This window comes from Crocodylus siamensis, chromosome 2 (genome assembly GCF_052110815.1).
Source record: "Crocodylus siamensis isolate JL-2025a chromosome 2, ASM5211081v1, whole genome shotgun sequence".
NCBI classification, from domain to species: domain Eukaryota; kingdom Metazoa; phylum Chordata; order Crocodylia; family Crocodylidae; genus Crocodylus; species Crocodylus siamensis.
The window spans coordinates 266408513-266429401 of record NC_143396.1 but is presented as its reverse complement, the minus strand read 5'-3'; the positions used below and the strand labels follow the sequence as shown (position 1 = coordinate 266429401).

At 43.2% G+C, this 20889-nt stretch overlaps 1 protein-coding gene across 2 annotated transcripts in view; it reads left to right on the top strand.

The window, feature by feature from the left end:
* Positions 1-20889, top strand: part of BTBD7 (BTB domain containing 7) — a 95648-nt gene that overhangs the window by 13580 nt on the left and 61179 nt on the right. The gene's annotated exons all lie outside the window — the stretch shown is intronic.

The window sequence follows — 20889 nt, the reverse complement described above, 5'->3', positions numbered from 1 at the left end:
ACAGGGAAATCTTGTGGGAAACTTCTGTTCTCATGGCACGCCCTTTGGGAATCACTGAAATAGAGGGGAGAAATGTGGAGTAGTGGCAACAACGGACATTGTAGAGCAGGGATGGGCAAAATCTGGCCCGGGGGTCAAGTGCAGCCCACCAAGCCATTCTATCCGCCCCAAGGGGCCCCTGAAAAATTTAGAAAATTAATATTTATCTGCCCCTGACTGCCTGTTATGCGGCAGCCCTTGATGGCTTGCCAAAACTCAGTAAGTGGCCCTCCGCCCAAAATAATTGCCCACCTCTGTTGTAGAGAGTAAGAAGACTAACAATTCATGCAGTCGTAGAGAGTAAGAAGGCTAACAATTCATGCAGTCATGGGCCAGAAGATAATATTTCATGTTTAGCTGAAATGTTTCATTACAGTCTATTACCATATCCAGTTACAACCTTGTTTGATTGGTAACAAACCTTTGTCTTCACCATAAAACTGTAAAATCCACAGCCCTGTTCAAAGTCAAAGAATACTCATCTAGAACGCTTGTAAAAATAAAAGACAAGGTTAGGGAAGGATTATCGTCACTGTACTCAAAGGTCAGTTTTATGACTGCATAGCTGAAATCTGCTTATTCATTTTCCCACAGGTTCTAGAATTTACTTGTTACATTGGCTACATTTACAGGCATGTTGAAGTATGTGGGTATTGCAAAACTCACTAAAGATGTATGTTTATACAGCTTTCAATAAAACGGTACATCCATTTTAGGGTTTTAATGCATGTGAGACTCTGTAAACTTTTATATAAAACTTCTCTTCTGTGAGTGCTTTTATGTTAGAGGACAAGGAATAATCACTTCAGAAATCCAGAGAGAGCTTGCTGTAGGAAATCTGGAAGACATAACTTCCTCTTCTTGCCAAGGGGGAAAATGTAAACAAAGATCCAAGTTTGCAGGCTAGCCACTAAAATGGCTTTCTGGTTAAAGCTTTCATTCCTGGCTTAATTGATTCCTTTTGATTCCACCATATATAGGGTACATTTCTACATCAAACAGAAACATCTTTGCTCATAAGTTACTTTTTTATTTGAAAGTTAATTCAGGTTGCAGTAGTAATATTGAAGAACTAAATGTAGATGTTAAGGGGCTAGTTTAGCTCCTGAGACTTTGATATAGTGTGTGACTGAAATAATTTGGAGTTGCTTTTGTGTACAAATGTAATGCAGCACTTAGTGAAACATAGCACAATGATCCCATGTACATGTGCTACAATACCTGTTTCCAGAACTGCTGAAATCCTTGATGCTGATGAACAAATAAAGATCTCATGGCAAAAAGCTATTGTGCTTTATAAATCTTGGTTGTTGAAGTCAGCCTGGCTCTTAACTTCATATAAAACTCAGAAGGGAAAAATTAAAGCTTACCAAATGGAGAAGAGCAGCGTAGAAAGGGGGGAAAAAAACAACGTGCAAGCTTTTAAATCCATATTAAAATCTTAGTGTCATCAAATAGAAGTGAAGCAATTCAGATACGCAAACAAGGCTCTAAGATCACAGAATGTCTGTCATGTTTTGCATTCTTGTAGTATGAAAGTGTTTAATGCAGAAAGCTGCCCTTGGGCTTAGACCTTGCATATCAAGTTTCCTCAAGGGGAATAGGGTATTTAACTGCCCCTCAAAATAACTGAATTATTGCTAAGAATTTTTTTTGTTTTTTCCTGTTCAGTTTTGTATTCTTGCCTGCCTGAACATGTAGGGCTAACTCCAAGCAGATCTGAAATTAAACAACGAAGTAGGAAAAGCATAAGTGATGCTGGAGGCTTGTCTCGGATGACGGGGAGGGCCATAAATTGCAAAAGTGTCTATGTATTCGTTCCTGCTGAGACTGGGATCAAAGACCACCCAAAACCTTGAGCTCTAGAAAAGGGAGGAACTTCTGAGAGAGCTGAAACACTGTGCAAAAGGCTGACAGGCAGGGAATCTCTTACAGACACAGGTGAGTAAAGGCAGTTTGCTTTCCTCCACTCTGAGAGTTAGCACTGCCACAGAGACCTAGAAAGGCACAAGTTTTAAATACTTTCCTCAGAAGGATCAAAGCATTGGAAGCTGTGAAAAGAATGGGTTTTGTTTTGAGGACACTTGTGTCACTGTCACAGGTTTCCACAGGGAAACTGGCCAGGTTCAAACCTTAGTTGGACCTGATGAAGTAGTTGTAGTTAGCACCTGTGGGGTGTAACCTGGGCTTGGTCTATGTGGAAATGCATTGCAGAACTTCACCTCAGAAGAGGTAGAGACCTAGTGCTATGTTTGGTGGCCCTTTCTCTTCTCCCACCCCCCCAGGAAAAGACAGTAGTTTATACTACTGCTGTAACCATGACAGTTTTACAGCTGAAGCTCTTTTTTTAATGAATCCTAATAAAGGTTTCCAGGATGCAGTTTGCCCATTTACTTCAAGACCATTTTCAGTCTCTTTTAGACCTTTTGAAGGCGGTCCACTTTTTGCTTTTTAAAAATATTGTAATTTATGTAAATATTTGCTTTAAAAAAAATCTTTAAGTCATCTTGCTATCCCATCTCTTAAACTAGTCAGTCTCAGGTATGCTGATGGTGAAGTGCAACTGAAATGTGGTTTGCAGGATGTATTAAACTTTTATTTATAAATATTCCATTTAAACTTTAGGTGAAGTATTGTGCCTTTTGACTATGTTCTGATTGAACACTGGCCTGAAACGCACTCGTCATTCAATCTTCTCTTTCCTGCATATACAGATCCATCAGGCAGCCTCAGAACTCTAATGCCTCCTACCCCCAAAATGTAAGGAAGGCCTATGTGGCACAATAAATTGTCACATAAAAGGTTAAGAACCACTGATTGATTGAGTCATTATTTATTTGTTTGTTTGTTTATTTATTTTGTAGCTGGACCCATTTGTAAACACTGGCCACTTGTGACCTGCTGCCCCCAGGCCCCAGCCCCGCCCAGTGTGTGGGGCAGGGAGTGGATGTGTAGGGCAGGGGAGGCCTTAAGCAGCCCCTTGCAGGCTGGAATTCTTTCAGCCTGCATGGGAGAAGTCACGGTTTCCTACGTTTTTCTCCTTTAAAGGAGAATCCACTTTTGTCAATCCGTTTCTAAAGTTTGTTTACGACTCTTTCATATATTCTTGTGACCCATGGGTTGAAAAACAGTGACATAGGACCTGATGCTTGTTTTCTTTAATCTAACTAGTCACCAGTCATTTCAGAGAATGGGAGAATCCTAGAGCTCATAAGTCACACTGGAGCACAGAAGAAGCAGTACTAGTTAAAAAAAAAAAAAGCTCACGCATGCCTACCAGATAACTTGGTGACATTCAGGATTAAAATGGGATGTCCGAGTGGGGAGATATAAAAGATGGAGACAAGATGTTAAAAATAACTCCAGGTAGGGAAGATGGTGAGGATGCTGAACCTCTCTTCCCAAAAGGGAAGGGCTACAAGAGGAGGAGGCCCAGAAGAAACTGAAACTGTTCTCTCTTGCATTTAAAAAGAACTCTGATGAGAACACTGTCTCTAATAGCTAAGATACCAACTTGTGGTTTAATCATCCTTTTCCAACATTTTTGAACCTTTAAATAAGAGGGAAAAATCGGAAGCCCAATTTAGGGAAATGCAGTTAGGTAACTGAATTAATCCCTTGCCTGGGTAATTTGTTTAGAGATCAAATTCTAGGGTTTGGCTTGATCACTTGCCATACAAATAGGAACATTATCAGCCTCTCCAAGAAGACTTTGCTGAAGTATTTTTAGCTTTGTGGGACTGAGATCCTGCTCGAGGGTGGTGTATAAATAGGCAAAATTTACCTCTGTATTTTGAGGGATTTGCACAGTCGATCATGTGGTCTGAACAAGTGGCAATAACATGCCTGGACTTAGAACAGTGGGCTCTTTGTTTGTTCTCATTTTAGCAGGAAGGTTCTGAATGCATTGTGCCATGAGGAAGGATCTAGTAGATGATGCAGCAGTGAAAAGGTTGACACTGCAGAAATACTGAACTTGTGACTAGATGAATTGATAGTAGTTCTGGTCAGCTCACCCACTCCACTTTAGATGTGGGTCTATGCTCATCCTTTCATAGCATCTGATGAAATGAGCTCAGGTTCATGAAAATTTATGCTCTTTGTATATCTTAGTCTGTAAGGTGTGGGCAAAATATGGCCCACGGGCCAGATCCAGCCCATGAGGCCATTCTATCCAGCCCACAGGGCCCCTTACAAAATTGGAAAATTAATATTTCTTTGCCCTTGGTTCCTATCAGTGATGACAGGAACCACGGGCAGTAGGAACCAGGGGAAGCCCAGTGGACTTCAACAACAGCAGGCCCCCCCCCCCCCCCCCCCCGACAGAAGCCCCAGCTGGGGGCATGTGACTGCCCTGGCAAAGGAAGCTCAGGTAAGTGGGGGTGGGGCGGGGACCCCAGGCAAGGAAAAGCGGGGGGGAGGAAAGTGGCTCTTCCCCAACCACGCCCAGTGTCCTGCACTGCAGCTGCTTGCAGCCCACGTGGGGCTGCCTGTGCCCGCTCTGGGCAGCCCCACGTGGGCTGCGAGTGCCTGCAGCGTGGGGCACTGGGTGTGGGGCAGGGGGAGGGGTCACTTACCCCCTGCTCTCAGCTTTTCCCTGGGCTCCTTCCCTGCATGGAGAAAAGTGGCCCCTCGCCTGCCCTAGGGCCGGTGCCCCATGGTGCAGGCACTTGCAGCCCGTGCGGTGCTGTCCGGAGCAGGCACAGGCAGCCCCAGGCAGGCTGCAAGCAGCTGCAGCGCGGGGTGCCAGGCATGGGGTGGGGAGGGGCTGCCCCCCCACCACACACACACTCAGCACCAGTTTGTAACCCAGCCCCACTGCAAGCCTGGCAGTGGGGCGGGTTACAAACTGGTGCTGAGTGCAAGGAAAAGTGGCCCCTCGCCTGCCCCATGGCCAGCAGCCCACACGGCAGCTGCTTGCTGCCTGTGCCTGCTCCAGACGGCCCTGCGTGGGCTGCGAGTGCCTGTAACACGGGGTGGCGGGTGAGGGGCCACTTTTCCCCATACTCAACACCCAGCTTCTTCCCTGCTGGCAAGCAGGGGGTCAGGGCTTTGCACTGCCTGTACCGCAGGGCTGGGGGGCACTGGGTGTGAGTGGGCAGGGAGCCAGCTGGAACATGGGGCCCACACCGGTGCCCTGGGGCCCATGCCAGTGGGGCCCAGAGCAGGGTGGTAGGAGCGCAGGGTCCAAGCTGACAGGGGCTCTGTGGAGCCAGGCTAGCTCCCCCCTCCCTGCTGGTGCAGCCCAGCCCAGCTCCAAGGATCCCTGTCAGCCTGTGTCCGGCTTTGGGCCCCACCGGTGCTGGCCCTGGGACATTAGTACCAAGACATTGGGACGTTGGTCCCAAGGTGGTGACCAGGGGGTGGGGCACCTGTCAAGGGACGGGGCTACCTGTGTGGCTCTTGACAGCCTGCCAAAACTGGGTAAGCATCCCTCTGCTCAAAATAATTGTCTGCCCCTGGTGTATAGGCACCCTGACTTCTGGCAGAAGTACCCTCAGGCAGTATCTCCAATGAGGTGTGACTGACTTATTGAAATGCTGTTTTATACTTAAAATATCAAGGAAATCCTTGATGGACTGGTTCAGAAATCTTTCCTGGATATATCAAAAGGAAGATTGATATATAGGTCCAAAAATTTCAACTGTGGACCAGCACAAATATAGTAAGAGGCTGATTCAGAAACTTACCAAGCCATGTCATCAGTAAGAACTGTTTCCCTTCCTTTTAACCATCTGGGAACTCTAGTTAATGGAACAAGGACTTTGTGCCAGGAATGATACTTTTAAGCTGATTAATTGAATTTGGTACTTTCAGAAGGAAGAAGTGCTTTTGGCTTGGGATGATGGTAGTCATAGAATCATCAGAAATAATACAAAAATAGCCAGAAAGGGATTTAAGGGGTCATCTCATTTAACCCCACACTGGGGGAAGATTCATCCTTTTCTATATCATTCCAGAGAAGTGTCTGAGCGGGCACAAACTTGCCTGTTTTTTAGCTCTAGTTTTATAGCTTCATGATCACGTAGTACAGGTTGGCTAAATTGCTTTTCCTTCCTGAATGATGTAGGGTTAAAGTTGGACTGGCTTTGCTTCATGTATATTACCGCTGAATCAGGAGGGCATAAGTTACACCCTGTTAGCTTCATAGAATCATAGAAGTCGAGTTGGAAGGGACCTTGTAGATCTTCAAGTCCGACTCCCCACCTGAGCAGGAGAAAAACTGGGCTCAGATGACTCCAGCCAGGTAGGCATCAAGCCTCTTCTTAAAGACCCCCAGGGTAGGAGCCAGCACCACTTCCCTTGGAAGCTGATTCCAGATCCTAGCCGCCCTGACTGGGAAGTAGTTTTTACGGATGTCTAATCTAAACCTACTCTCCAACAACTTGTGGCCATTATTCCTTGTTATGCCAGGGGGCGCTACAGGAAACAAGGTCTCTCCCAAACCCTTCTGGTCCCCCCCAGTGAGTTTATAGATGGTCACCAGGTTCAGGTACTGCAGTCTCTCATTGTAGGGTCTGCCCTGTTGTCCCCAGATTATGCGGGTGGCCCTCCTCTGGACCCTCTCAATGTTGTGCACATCCAGCTTATACTGGAATCCTTTGATACTGATATAGTTGTCATGCTTTATCTAACCAGCACTTAATTTTCATCGCTGTGTATTCCACAGCTGCTTTTGGCAAGGTATTCCAATACTTGTAGTTAGAAAGTTTTCCATAGCATCTAATCTGAATATCCATCCTTGTTGTAACTTAAGGCTGTTCAGTTCCTTTTTATTCAATCCTCTGTGGCCACACAGAGCACAATGCCCAAGATTGCCTTATTAAAAAAACTGAAGGTAACTAATTTTCAGTTGGGTAAAAGCCTCTTGTAAAGGGAAGAATAGACAAATGTACACTCTACATTCAGTTGAAAGAAGGAATGTTTTGGGAGCACTCTAATCCTCATTTAGGATTTATCCCCACTGTATTCTCGTGAAAGATTGGAATGAAGAGTGAACTGAGAAAATAGGTTTTGTACAGTGTGACTGAAGGACAGGCATAAGAGGCCTGCTAGTGATGATGACAGTAGATGCTAAAGAGAGCGATATCTCTTATGTAGTTTGCTTACAGGCCTGTATTTCCCATTTTAGCAGAATTTACTAATTGAAAATCAAATGTTTCATAGTTTCTAGTGTCGGAAGGGACCTGAACAGATCATCTAGTCCGACCCCCTGCCATGGCAGGAAAGACTACTGGGGTCAAATGACCCCAGCAAGGTGTTCATCTGACCTCCTCTTAAACACCCCCAGGGTAGGAGCCTGCACTACATCCCTTGGAAGTTGGTTCCAGGCCCTAGCCACACTGACTGTGAAGTAGCACCTCCTGATGTCTAACCTAAACCTACCCTCTGCCAGCTTGTGACCGTTATTCCTGGTCACTCCTGGCAGTGCTCGGGGGAACAGTGACTCCTCCAATGCCTGCTGATCCCCCCCTGACTAGTTTATAGCAGGCCACAGGATCCCCCCTCAGCCTTCTCTTTTGAAGGCTGAACAGGTTCAGGTCCTGTAGCCTCTCCTCATAGGGCCTGCCCTGCTGTCCCCTGATCATACAAGTGGCCCTCCTCTGGACCCTCTCCATGCTGTCCACATCCCTCTTGAAGTGTGGCACCCAGAACTGGACGCAGTACTCCAGCTGCGGCCTGACCAGTGCCGCATAGAGGGTGAGGATCACCTCTTTTGACCTGCTTAAATGTATCTGTGGATGCATGACAAGGTGCAGTTGGCCTTCCTAACCACCTCCCCACACTGCCGGCCCATGTTCATCTTGGAGTCAATGATGACCCCCAGATCCCTTTCCGCCTCCGTGCTAACAAGAGGGGAGTTCCCCAACCTGTAGGTATGGTGCCGGTTGTTCCTCCCGAGGTGCATCACCTTGCACTCGTCTGTGTTGAAACCCATCCTATTCTCATCCGCCCACCCTTGTAACCTGAATACGTCTGATTGTAGCCTGTTACTTCCTTCTAGTGTGCCCACATCCCCCCACATCTTAGTGTCAGCAGCAGATTTGAACAGGGTGCTTTTTACCCCCTCGTCCAAATCACTGATGAAGCTGTTGAACAGTGCGGGCCCGAGGACTGAGCCCTGCGGAACCCCACTGCCCACGTCCTTCCAGATGGAGAAGGACCCATCCACCACCACCCTCTGGGTGCGGCCCTCCAGCCAGTTGGCAACCCATTTGACTGTGTGGGTGTCCACGCCACAGCCCTCCAGTTTCTTAATGAGAACGGTGTGGAAGACAATGTCAAAAGCCTTCCGGAAGTCCAGGAAGACTATGTCCACTGCTACCCCTGCATCTAATGATCTGGTGATCTGATCGTAAAAGGCCACCAGGTTGGTCTGACGGGACCTGCCACTGATGAACCCGTGCTGGTTGCCCCTAAGCATGCAGTCCCCTGCTGGCCCCTCCTGGACATGTGCTAGAATAATTTTCTTGAATAGCTTGCCTAGGATCGAGGTTAGACTAACTGGCCTATAGTTTCCTGGGTCATCTGTCCTCCCTTTTTTGAAGATGGGAACCACGTTGGCCCTCTTCCAGTCCTCCGGTACCACTCCAGAGCACCACGAGTGCTCATAAAGCCATGCCAGGGGACTTGCAGTGACCTGGGCCAGTTCCTTTAGAACTCTAGGGTGGAGATCATCCGGGCCAGCTGACTTGAAAACGTCCAGCCCCTCGAGAAGCTCCCTAACTAAATCCTCGCTAACCCGTGGTCCAGGTGTGCCTCCCTGGGGCCTGAGGGGGGCCCAGCAGGGAGGTGGCTGTCCTGGTCCCTACTTAGGAAGACAGAGGCAAAGAAATCGTTAAACATGTTAGCTTTGTCATCTGGTGTGACGACCAAGTTTCCCAACACGTCCTGCAAGGGCCCCACATTACCTGGGACCTTCTTTTTACTTCCTATGTATTTAAAAAAGGACTTCTTATTGTCCTTACTCTGGGAAGCTAGTCCCAGTTCCATCTCCGCCTTGGCCTTCCTAACTACCCCCTACATCCCTGAGCAACTGCAGAATAGTCCTCCCTGGAGATGACCCCTTCTTTCCATTGGGTGTAAGCCTCCTTTTTAGCAAGGAGACATTCCCGGATGCTTTTGGTGAGCTGTGGGGGCTTGTGTGCTCTCCTGCTCCCTTTGATCCTCGTCAGGATTACCTTCCTTTGGGCTTGAGTGGTCGCTCCTGAAGGAGACGGTCCTCCACCTTGGACACCTGGCTCCCCTCCCCTCTGGGATCTCAGCGCTTCTCCAACTATCCTCCTTAGCTCGTTGACTGGCCAGGGGCTTTCATCATGTCTATTTCACAGATCCAGCAAGGAGTAGAAATTCTGAATAAGACCAATATCTCCTTGAGGAACCTGGAAAGAATGGTAAAATGACTGATCGCCTCAGCTTCTGCTGCCAATAACGATAATACATTGTTTATCCGATAGCTATTAGATGCTAATAGACTCTTTGGAGTAGGAGTCACTTCAGATACTGCTGTTGTTTTTGTATGAAGTTATTCTGCTTCCCCTAAGAGACAAAGTTGTAGCAGATTCAGACCAATTATTTTGCTTGGATCAATGTATTAGGTAAGATTAAGTAAGGGTGAATAACATATCAGTGATTTTATTTCTTGTGTTTACATTTTTTCTTTGAAAATATGCTTGTGTTAAGGCCTTTTATAAATCATTCAGTATCCTTTTATAAACCATTCACTTTGAATTTAAAATCAGCATATGCAATACATGTTTGCTAATAAAGTTCTACAGAGACTCAGACTGGGAAAATGATGGAAGCCCCTGGCCAGGCACTTGCACTCAGTTTAAAATACTAAACCAGCTGTTGAGAGTGGTAACCTATTCTGCAGACACTGAGAGAATATTTCCTTCATTTCAGTTTGCTTCAATTGTTAGTTTATTCAAGGCTGAAAACCCAATAGGGTGTTGGAAATGCCTATGGTTTTTTTTTTCTTCTTTTAATTCATAAATTGAAAGAGGGGAAGCTGGGTGAGAGAAGATACAGTTCAGTTTTTCTAAAGGTTTGAAGGGCTGTATAGAAAAAATGGTTCAGTTGCCTCACTACAGATAGTACTGCTTTTGTTTAAATTGGTTTGCAGTACAAAATGGCATGATTAGGTAGTCTTATTTAATAACAATTTGCTATGCTGGTTTTTGTGAATTTTGTAACTATTTCCACCCAGAGAGCTTGATATTATTTGCATTACATTTTTGCCTACTGAAGAAATGCATCATCCACTATTTTCAACATGTTGAAAGTAGAAATTAATGTCAAATGGGAAACTATTACTACAAACTTTCACAGATAATGTGGATCATTGTTAGCAAAAAGGTTACTTTCATCAACCTATGTCAAAATATTTCCAAACTGATAAGAATCTTTATTTAAGATTCTTAAACAAAATATTAAAATCTGGTGTTTCCTGCCTGCTGATTCTGAATAATTAAGAGAGTCTTGCATGAACTGACCAGGAGATAATCTTTGGTTAAGGTAATGAAATAGTTATATGGGGAATTCAGTATCAGTGTGTGGTGTGTTTTGTACAGTATCTTTTTCTTTGTGGGAGGGAGGAATACTTTTTTGCTTAACAGATTGTCCTTTTGAAAGACATACTCAGACTTTGAAATGCATGCTGTGAAAATTCATTAACAGCACAGGATCAAACTGGGACAACTAAATGCCACTCCTGTTTGCCTCTAGGAAAGCCCCAGGCATCAACAGGCTTTCACCATTTCTATTTCTCTGTCTAGCAAGTGCAGGGTCCATCAGTTATTCCAAAAGGAACCCTGGAGGATAAAACCATCCCATTAGAAGGATTAACAGGTTGTCTGCTGATATGAAATAAACTGGCAAAATTGAGTGAACCTGCCTGGGAAAATTCTAGGGAGGAAAGAGAAAACAAAAGATAAATGCAATGTCAAAGCAAAAATAGGAGAACTTGCACAGGGACAAAATAATTGTTATTTTTTACCACCTCCAGAAAGCAAATAGTTGGCTACATGGCAAGACCTTTTAAAAATCCTGCTGACCAGGGATTGGCAAGCTACAACTGTTGGGGTTTGTGAGGGTTATGCCCCAGTAACTCCCATCCCCTCATCAACCTCTCTTCCCCCTGACCTCAGCCAGCAGCCTGAGGGGTGAAAGCAGCAGCTGTTGCAGTGTAATGATCAGCTGCTGCAGTAGGTGGGAGGAGGCACCAAAGATCCCTACACCTGAAAGGTGCAGTGTCAATCCATGGGCTGCCGACTGTGCCAGTGCCTCCCCCCATAGCAGCAGCAACCTCTCGGGGTGGGGTGAGGGCTAAACTGCTGAGGAGATTGGGACTGTGTCTCTGTAAGTGACATAACAGGGAGGGATCGGTGGGGCACAGCAACGCTGGGTCATAAGTGGAGATCCTCGGTTTCTCTGTTTAAAAATCCCAAATTCTCTCTATTTTAAAAAAAGAGGAAAAGCCCAAATTCTCCTTTTTAAAAGCCCCGAAGTCTGTGTTTTTCCATGATTAAAATGAAACAGAGAGAGAGTGAGAAAGAGACCTATGCCACTGCCTCCCAGGAGCCAGGGGGGAGGGGAAGCTTGCACGCAGTGTTCATCTGGCCCTGAGCCGCCCTTTCCTTCTCTCCCCCCCCCAGTCCAGCCCCCCTGTGTTATGGCATCTCTGTCGTCATGGCTCACCAGCGCTGATGCAGCCGCTAAAGAGCGGGTCTTGGGGGATCCCCGCTGTCATGGCACTCTTACATGCCAGTCCGTCCCCTTCCACTGGGGATGGAGCACCACCATGATGGCAGGGATTGAGCTGTCCAGTGCCACCATTGTCTCCAAGGAGCAGGGTCAGGGGATAAGGGGTTGAGGCCAGCACCGCTGACCTGATCCCCCTTCTCTGTCCTCACTGTCATGACGGCACTGTGCCGTGTACCTCTGACTGTGCGGAGCATTGTGACTGATTGTCTTGGCAGCCAATCAGAGTGCTCCAAGAGCGTTACAGACAGATGGACTAAGCCCTTTATTCCTTGTGTGTGTACACACATGCATGCGCGCACACCAATTGCCCTTTAAGAATGACGGATTTCAAAGGAGGGTGGGGCCATGTAAACACTCCCTCTACCATCTCCAGCTTCTGCTGCGGGGGCTATCTCTCCCCACCTGCCTCTGCTTCCTCCCTGGAGCAGTGGGGCTTCCCCCTACCCCCATGCCTACCTTCCCTGCTGTCTCCCCCGCTCTGCCAGCTGTAGATACTAAAAGTTGTGGGGTGCATGTGCACGTCGGGTACCTCACCCTGCCAAACACAAGGGGTGACAGGGGGTGCTGCCACTGTGCCCCCTCCCCCCCACCCCCCCATTCACCTGCCCTGCATCCACCTGGGCCTGCGCAGCCAATCGCCGCTCTCTAGACAGCACAGGCGCAGTTGACAAAGAGCATTACAGACAGACAGACAGAAAAAATATATATCCTCTATTCATTTAACTTCTTGAAACTTTACACTTTTTTAGAAGAGGTAAGGGCTTGACTCTGTACACAGACTTATAGAGACAATAGTGCTGATGGGAGATAAACCTGATTACCTACCCATCTCCATATATTGCTGTTAACAAAGATATTAACTCTAGAGACACAAATCTGCAGTTTGAGAACTGAAACTAAGCATCATAGGGATATTTAATGGGATCTTCTGAGCACTGAGTTCCATTAGGTAAAGTGGTTTTCTTTAATCTTACTAAAATATAGAGGAGACCTTGGGAACCCCGTAAGATAGGACCCCTAATCTGATTTGAAATTTTAAAATCCAATTTTTTTTTTTTAAGTTGTTGATCTTATCCACCCTGCACACAAGGGGAAACGCTACACATTCTAAATCGGGGGCAGGCAATTATTTCAGGCAGAGGGCCACTTACTGAGTTTTGGCAAGCCATTGAGGGTTGCATGACAGGCAGCCAGGAGCAGATAAATATTTATTTTTCAAAATATTTTAGGGGTCCTGCAGGCCAGATAGAATGGCCTCATGGGCCGCATTTTGCCCACCCGTTCTAGATGGATTCAGAGCTTTCTAGCATTAAATTGACAGATATAAGCTTTAACATTGTTGACAGTCCTTTATAAAACAAAAACCCACCTCTCCCCGGGAGTGGCTTACTATCACATAAATACATGGGGAGATCACTATTGTACCTGTGGCATCTGTTGGCCAATATACTTCTGCTACACGCAAAGTCTTCTAAAATTTGCTGATATCTGAAGTTTCCAAAGCAGCTGTGTGGAGAAAATTAGAAACAACTTGTCAAGCAGTATTTGCTAAACCAAATGCCAAGTTTGAGAGAGGATCACTGCAATCTCTACTCAACTGGTGCATCTTGAGAGGGTGTTGCTGCCACTCACCAACACACTTTTCATACTAATACAGGCACCCCTCGCTTAGCGCTCTTAATTTGTTCCTGAAAAATTAGCATTAAGTAAAACCGAAACCATTTGAAGATCCAAGATGGCGACCACAACTGTTTTTAATGATGCAAGATGGCAACCGCAAGCATTATAATGAAACTTGCTGAGAGCTAAGTGAAATTAGGTATCGATTTTAAATGAGTGTTATAGCAAAATTTAATATAGTGAAACAGCCCTAAGTGGGGGTTGCCTGTACACTCTTGCAAAGTTGTCTAGCCATAATTAAGTGGAGTTCTTTGAAATGTTTTAGGTGCTGCTGTCTCACAGACCTTCCTTGCCCCTCTTCCTATTCCCCACTTTTGAGTCATTGGCTGTCACTGGGCTTTGAACTGTTAAAAGAGTTAAGCATGGTTGCTCTAACCTTTATGCCTTTGCATGAGCATGAAGAGTTGGGAGTGTTATTTGAAAAGACTTAATAGTCCTACTATTCCAGAGTTCAAATTCCTGCACCTAGTTACACTCTTGGCCGGAACAGGCTTTTCTATGGTGGCTTACAGTATTTTTGAAGAACCACTGTCTGTATAGGGTTGCCAGAGTTAGATAAAGCTAAACTAATCCATTATCTCTGATAAGAGAATTGATTTTTCTGGACAAAAGAGATGCTATAGATCTCATCTGTGTGAACTTGCATAAAGCATTTATGCTGTCACCAGGGAAATTAAGCTGGTGAGGATAGAGATTAGCTCAAGAACTGTTAAGTGCAGAAGAAATTGACTAAAGGGAAGAGGACAATTTATGTAGTATGAAAAAGTGCCTCCCAACAATATCAGGTTTGAGGGAGGTTACTAATGAAGTTTCTCAAGGAATGGCCTTGAGATTGATCTTGCTGGAAAACCTAAATATGCTAATGATATATAGTTGGGAAGTGCTCTCAACACAGGTTGATTCGGACGTCATATGAGAGGAATAAGATGACCACAAGTGATGGAACAATAAAATTAAATTGCATTCAGTAGAACAAAATGTAAGATTAGTCACATAAGAACTAATGACAAAAATGTGAGTGTAAACTAGGGAAACATGAGCTGAAAACTGAGCAGGACCTGGATATAGTCACTTGCAGGCTGATGGATCTGCTATTGTTATGTACTTCTCAAAAGTCAAATGTGATTGTAAGTTGTATTGGTACAGATATTTTCCAGTAGAGACAGGGAATGTCATTTAATGTCATCGTACAAGGCACTGGGGAGACCTCATCAACATTATGGTGTACAGTTCTGAGCATCTCGGTTTAAAAATGATGAATTTTAAACTAGAACAGATGCAGAAAAGGGCTACTGGGTTGATTTAAGGAAGTAGAGAGCCTAACTAAAATAGCTTGGTTTGTTGCACCTACCAAGATTAAGGCCAAGGGGAAAAATACATTAATTCCTTCCTTCCCCCCATATTTATAGAAAACAAGCATCTGGGAGAACAGTTCAAGAACAAAAATAAATAGGTGTAAACTGGCTACAGATATAGGCTGAAATGGGAAGAAGGTTCCTAATGTGAGAGCAGTGAGGTGCTAAAACAATATGGGGACAGAAATCTCTAAGTAGCTTTAAGATGGCACCTAATCAGTTTGAAATGGATTTACATAAATGGATCCCCTGTGATAAGCAGGGTATGCTCTTCCTACCCACAAGGACCTTTCCAGCCCTGTGTCCTTAGGAACAGGGAGGAGTAGGAATGTCCATTTTATCAGTATCTTTGTGGTAACTCACTAGAATGTAAGCTTTTATAAATTTAAGCTTTTATAAATTTTTCTAGTGTAACTTGAAATCATCCTGCAGGTGGGTGTCCTGTTTAGCCACCAGGTGACAGAGAGAAATGCTGGCCAAACTTCCTGAGTTAATTAGAAGTATCAGTAGCTCTGTAGAGGCACCTGCCTGCAAGAAGAATTGCTCCTGAGCTAAGCAATCTTTCTTTTAAACCCTAACATGATACATCTTGCAAGGACATTATTGCAAATATGTTAAGAAAAATAGATGAAAGCCAAACTATGTTGGGATCAACTTGATCATCTCTAAGCACTCCTTTTCTAATGCTGATTATAATTGCATTCAGTTGGTTTTAGTTACTATGCAAAACATTATTACTAGATGCTTGTTTTAATATATGGATCAGTATTTTCATAAGAAACATACTATAAGCAATACTTAGTGTGCTTGATACTGTATAGCACGGGTCAGGAGTCCAGATCCAGCCTGTCCAGTCCAGTCCAGTCATGAAGGTCTAATCCAGCACAGGGGAATCAGTGGCACAGAAATGCACTGTGCTGCTGGTGCCCTCTGCTGAAGAGCCTGCTGCCCTTTCATTACTGCAAAAAGGCTGGGTATCTATAGTGATGATGATTGCAGGCAACTGGCTACTGGGGGGTGGGGGTCAAAGACTTGTGACCTACAGCCAAGGCTGGATTGCAAAAAATGCCCTGCACCAGCAAAAGGTTGCTGACTCCTCTTATATAAAATACGTTGTCTTATTTGTCTTCAAAGGAGTTTAAGCTATGAATCATAAATAATTAACTGCGATTATTAGTAGATCATGGGTGTGTTAGGATTCGGGGGCAATAAATTAATAGAACATACAGAAAAAAAATGCTGTGGTGGTATCTTAAGGCTGGGACCCCAATGAACTTCTGCCATAACTGATTAAATAGCTGTGAGCTAGAACACCTTTCTAGGTCTTGCCATGTGTTACCAGGCACACGACTGAATACCCTGCTTTCTTGGAGAGCTCTTGCGTCCCCTGCTGTTATAACATACTTTTTTTTTTGACTGCAGTAAGTTTGCCCAAGTATTTTGTAACCAAGAATACATTTCAACATAGTAGGTAACCTAATATAAATAATATAAAATGGATATTAAATTAACCTTTTAATGTGCTCAATAACCACAGCTGCCTTTTGTGTGCTTGTTTACAGCTAACTTGTCTTCCAGCTACATAAAGAAGTAATGAAAATAAACCAAAAGGAGTATCTTTGTTTTTCCTGTGATTATTTTCAAGTATCTCGCTAAAGACTTTAACCAATGTTACCTTTTGTATCATTAGAGAAGGAGTTCCTGGTGCTTATTTCAGAACTCCTGCTTTTTGAAAGTAAAGGTACCTTACTTTCTTGCATTCAAATCTGTTAAGCCAAACCTAAACAAAATGTTTTTTTTAATCCTTACTGAGAGGTTGGTGTTATAAAAAAAAACTTACAAGAAACAAGTCAACAAATAGTACCTCCTTGAGTTCACTTTTTTGTTTGCATATCTGACTCAAGGCTGTAGCTATTTTTTTTCTTTGTCTTGACACCGAATGTGTGACCTGCTTCTACTGCTAATTGTTGTTTTTGCCTAACAAGTTTCTGGTTGAGCTGCATATTTGAAAACTACTTGCATCTGTTGCCAAACAAAATGGCTAAAGCTAATTATGTGCTGTTGAAAGTATAAATGTAATCCTTATATGTTTGACTCTTAAATGTAGGCTTATTACATAGCTGTTTATTTTCCAAGAATGAAAAGGAAATTTGGCCAGGCCAATTTCAAATTGGGCTTCAGCTTTAACTTTTTTTAAAGGGCCTTCATGCATATACAGCACACACAGATGCACAGATTTTAAATACATGCAAGTATTTACAAGGATATAAAATGTTCCTTTTTGTTTAACAGCATGAAACAGATATTTTTTTCTTATTTTATTGATACCTTTGCAAAATATTTGTTGTATCAAACAGTTTTTATTTAGAACAAAAACATGCCTGCTCTTAATCTTCCTTATATTTGAAAATTTTCTAGTATATGCCACATTATTGTACAGTAAAATAAGCTGCAGATAAGTGGGTTTTTATTGTCTGCACATGGGTTGTTAATGCTTAATATTACTGAACACTATAGTAAAGATTTTATTAAAGGAATGCCGTTATACAGTCCAGATTTCAGAACACAAAACTTCACGAATTGGATAACATTAGGAAATTTCCAAAGGCTGACAAGCCATTGCAGAACACAGGCAGGTGTATGTAATTTGAACAGAAATCCTAGACAGCAAAAGATGTTTCTTACTGAATTTGCTAAAAGAGAGGAAGTAACTTGAGTTTGTAAACTTCTAGAATGAAATATCCATTTTTTTAAAGCCGTGTGTGTAAATTTGATCAATGGAAAAGAGTTTTTAAGAGCATAGTATGTATGTAATAACTTGGCAGGGCTCCTTCCCTTCTGAGGGGGAGAATGAGTAACCCACAAGTCACATCCCAGGGTCAAAGCAACAAGTATAACTTTTTATTGTGAGTAACAGCAAAATGATCTAATGGCAGCAACTCAATACAAGGGCTTACAAAACTGCTAGGGGTGGGGAGTGCCTTTCCTAAGTCATTACCTGACTTGTCTCGGGAACCCCACCCTGCGTCCAGGGTGGCAAGACTGTCTCCTTTTATCGGGTCCTTAGCCTTGTCCTTCCTCGGAGTGATTCTACCAGGTGCCTGGTTCTCATGACTTTCATACTTTCACTCCCCCAGAGCCCTTGGGTCAGGCAAGAACAGTTCCTCTTTCTAATCTTATCTAAAGAACAGCAGATGCTTTAGATCATTATCTTGTGGCTCCTGGGTTCTGCAAAGCTGACCTCCCCCCTCCAGGATGCCAGCTTAGCCTCCTCCCAGAACCGTTTTCAGGACAGGCCTTACAGTATTAATCCTTACAGTTATGTCAAAAGAATGAGATTCACTTTGCTATTTTATGGAAGCACTGATTTGCTTGGTAGTAGTTTGGTTACTACAAATGAGAATCTAGGTCTCTTATTACATTTGTCAGAAACATAACTCAAACTTTGATTTTTGCTTTGCCATTTATATAAGGGGGTGGAGAATATCCTTGGATCTAGCATTTCCTGTTGATGAAATTTGCTGCTGCCAGGACAGAACATACTGGGTGCTTCTACATGAGACACTGCTGGGCAGTGGTTACTGTGCATTTATTTAGTATTTGCTTGTACTTGTATTTAGCAAGTACTAAATAAATGTGCAGAAACTGGAGTTACTTCACAGTAGTGCTAGTTGAACATCTTTTAAGTGATGCTACTGTGCAGCAGCTTAATACTGTGCAGTAGCATATTAATACTGTCCATGCTGTGTTGTGCTGCTGCACAGTATTATTAGGCTGCTGCACAGTCAGTGTCTTGTGCAGACAAGACATGCCCACTGTGTTTGCGTCACTTTGAAGACAATGGCAAAGTATTCACGTTGATAATATCTTTAAATGCAGTGCAAATATTTAACATAATTAAGGTTGGACTCTGCCTTGCAGTTTTTACACCATAATCACAGCTCTTAGCTATTTCCTGACTGCATTAAATTTTAAAACAAGTTTAAGATTCTATTTTCATATTACTTAATATAAAATCCAAAGAACTGTTGAGAAAAACTAATATAGCACCCCTATTCTGGATAAGGAGATGAACAATGTGTGTAATTTATGCCCAGAATATTTTATGGTTTTGCTTTGTCATTATACTGGTGATAAATTGAGAGGTTTTTGTTTTTTTTTAAAGGGTAGAAACTGTAAAGTGCATCAAGTTGGTAAAATCATATGTACTTTGTATCCAGTTACAGTTACACCATTTCATAATTCTGTGGAGATGATACCAGTGCTGAAAAGAGACACACAATTTTTTCAAAATCTTATGGGGAAAGTGATCAAATCATGCTTTGGTGGGCTCATTATATGCTGCAGCATTCAATACCTCACCCTTTACTCTGAATTAGATCCTAAGGGATTGCAAAAAATTTCATGGAAATTGGTATAGAGAGCTGACTGTATACGAAAGAATGGCTGGCTCTCTTCCAATGTCCAATCTGCACACAGTGTTTGTTAGACCAAAGTTCCCAGTCCAGGAACTCTTTGGCTGGCAGCCCAGATGCTTAGGAGGTAGGTCGTCTTTTAAATGCAAGAATTTTCAGAAGTTGGGACTGTTGTTATACTGCAGGTGACTTTGACTCTGCTTGTGTGTTTTTGGTATTATTTTCATGTTTTAAATAGTGGTATGTCCCTGTTAACACCGCCCCCCCCCAACTAAGAACCAGTTTTGACTTCTGACCTATTTGGATATTTCTGCCTTGGTGGGTTCTAAACTCTATTTTCAAAAAGCAGTTAGTACATTTAAGGCTTGCTCGTATCAAGAGATATAGCACTGTTACTTAACTTCTCTGTATGTGTATATATATGTATTCTGTGTGTGCGCACACATTTTTATGCTCTGCTCTCTATGATGTGTATTGGAATTTCTGTCTTATATTCTGTTCTGAGTTGAACTAGTTCATTTCCGGTAATAAACTGTTATAAGGATATACATAGATATGCATTTATAAAAAATATTTCTTTATAAAAATGAGTTTTTCCTCCTGCTAGTAGAAATTCACCTCCCAGAACTTTTTCTCTGCAGTTGTTAATATAAAAGTTAAAAGTAAAGCTTCCTGTTCTGTTTTGAGCATCACCAACAGCTGCAAAGAAAGATGGTCTTGAATTTTGACAACTGAATGTATGCATGTGTATAATTTAACAGGTTTCTCCTCACTGTCTCTTGATTTTCCCTGTGCCATTGGTCATTATTATATTGTATGAGATGGCATAATTCATCAGACATCTCTGTATTGGCTGAGATGTTCAGTGAAATTGATAGGCTCATTGCAGAAAGGCTGGCTGCAGTACTAACTGCATTGGCTCAACCAAGATCAGTGGTTGCTATGGTCTTCATACTAAGGAGTGTATGTTGCATATGGGTAACATAACTGTTCCCTTCCCCAAATCAGGAATGTTATGGGTTTGTGCCATAATCCTCCAAGATGTAGGATTTACAGTGGATTGCGTGATTAGCTGAAAGAATTCACTTTAGTTATTATTTGGTAATATTCACTGGGTAACATGCTCTTTTAGTTTGCATGCCTGAAACTTTCAAAACCTTTTGCACCCACATTTTAATGAATGTACTTAACACCAGAACACCATGAAGACATTTGCGGATCTTGTTGCATGGACTATGGTACCAGTCTCATTTCTTGCATATGCAAGGTTTTCATTAAAGGCTTTATGTGACCAAGAGATAGAAAACTCTTGATATATGGTGGTATCTTACTGCATAAAGATTTGTTCTTTTGGGAAATCCTTTAGCCCTTCTGATTTAAGATCCCAAGCACCTTCATTTTTCTGAAGACTCCACTAGAGCTTTGAGATGTACAATACTTTTTTTCCCCCTCCCAGGATTACACCACAAACATCTAGCAGACACAGAAATGAAATGGTATTGAAATCCCAGTGATCACCGATGTTGGTAGCTGTGATAGAACCTGAAACCTTGCTTGACATCTTTTATCGCTTCCCCTTTTTTCAGGGTCACCTCTCCTGGATGGTAAAATGGTTGCTGAATAGAGAAAGAAGG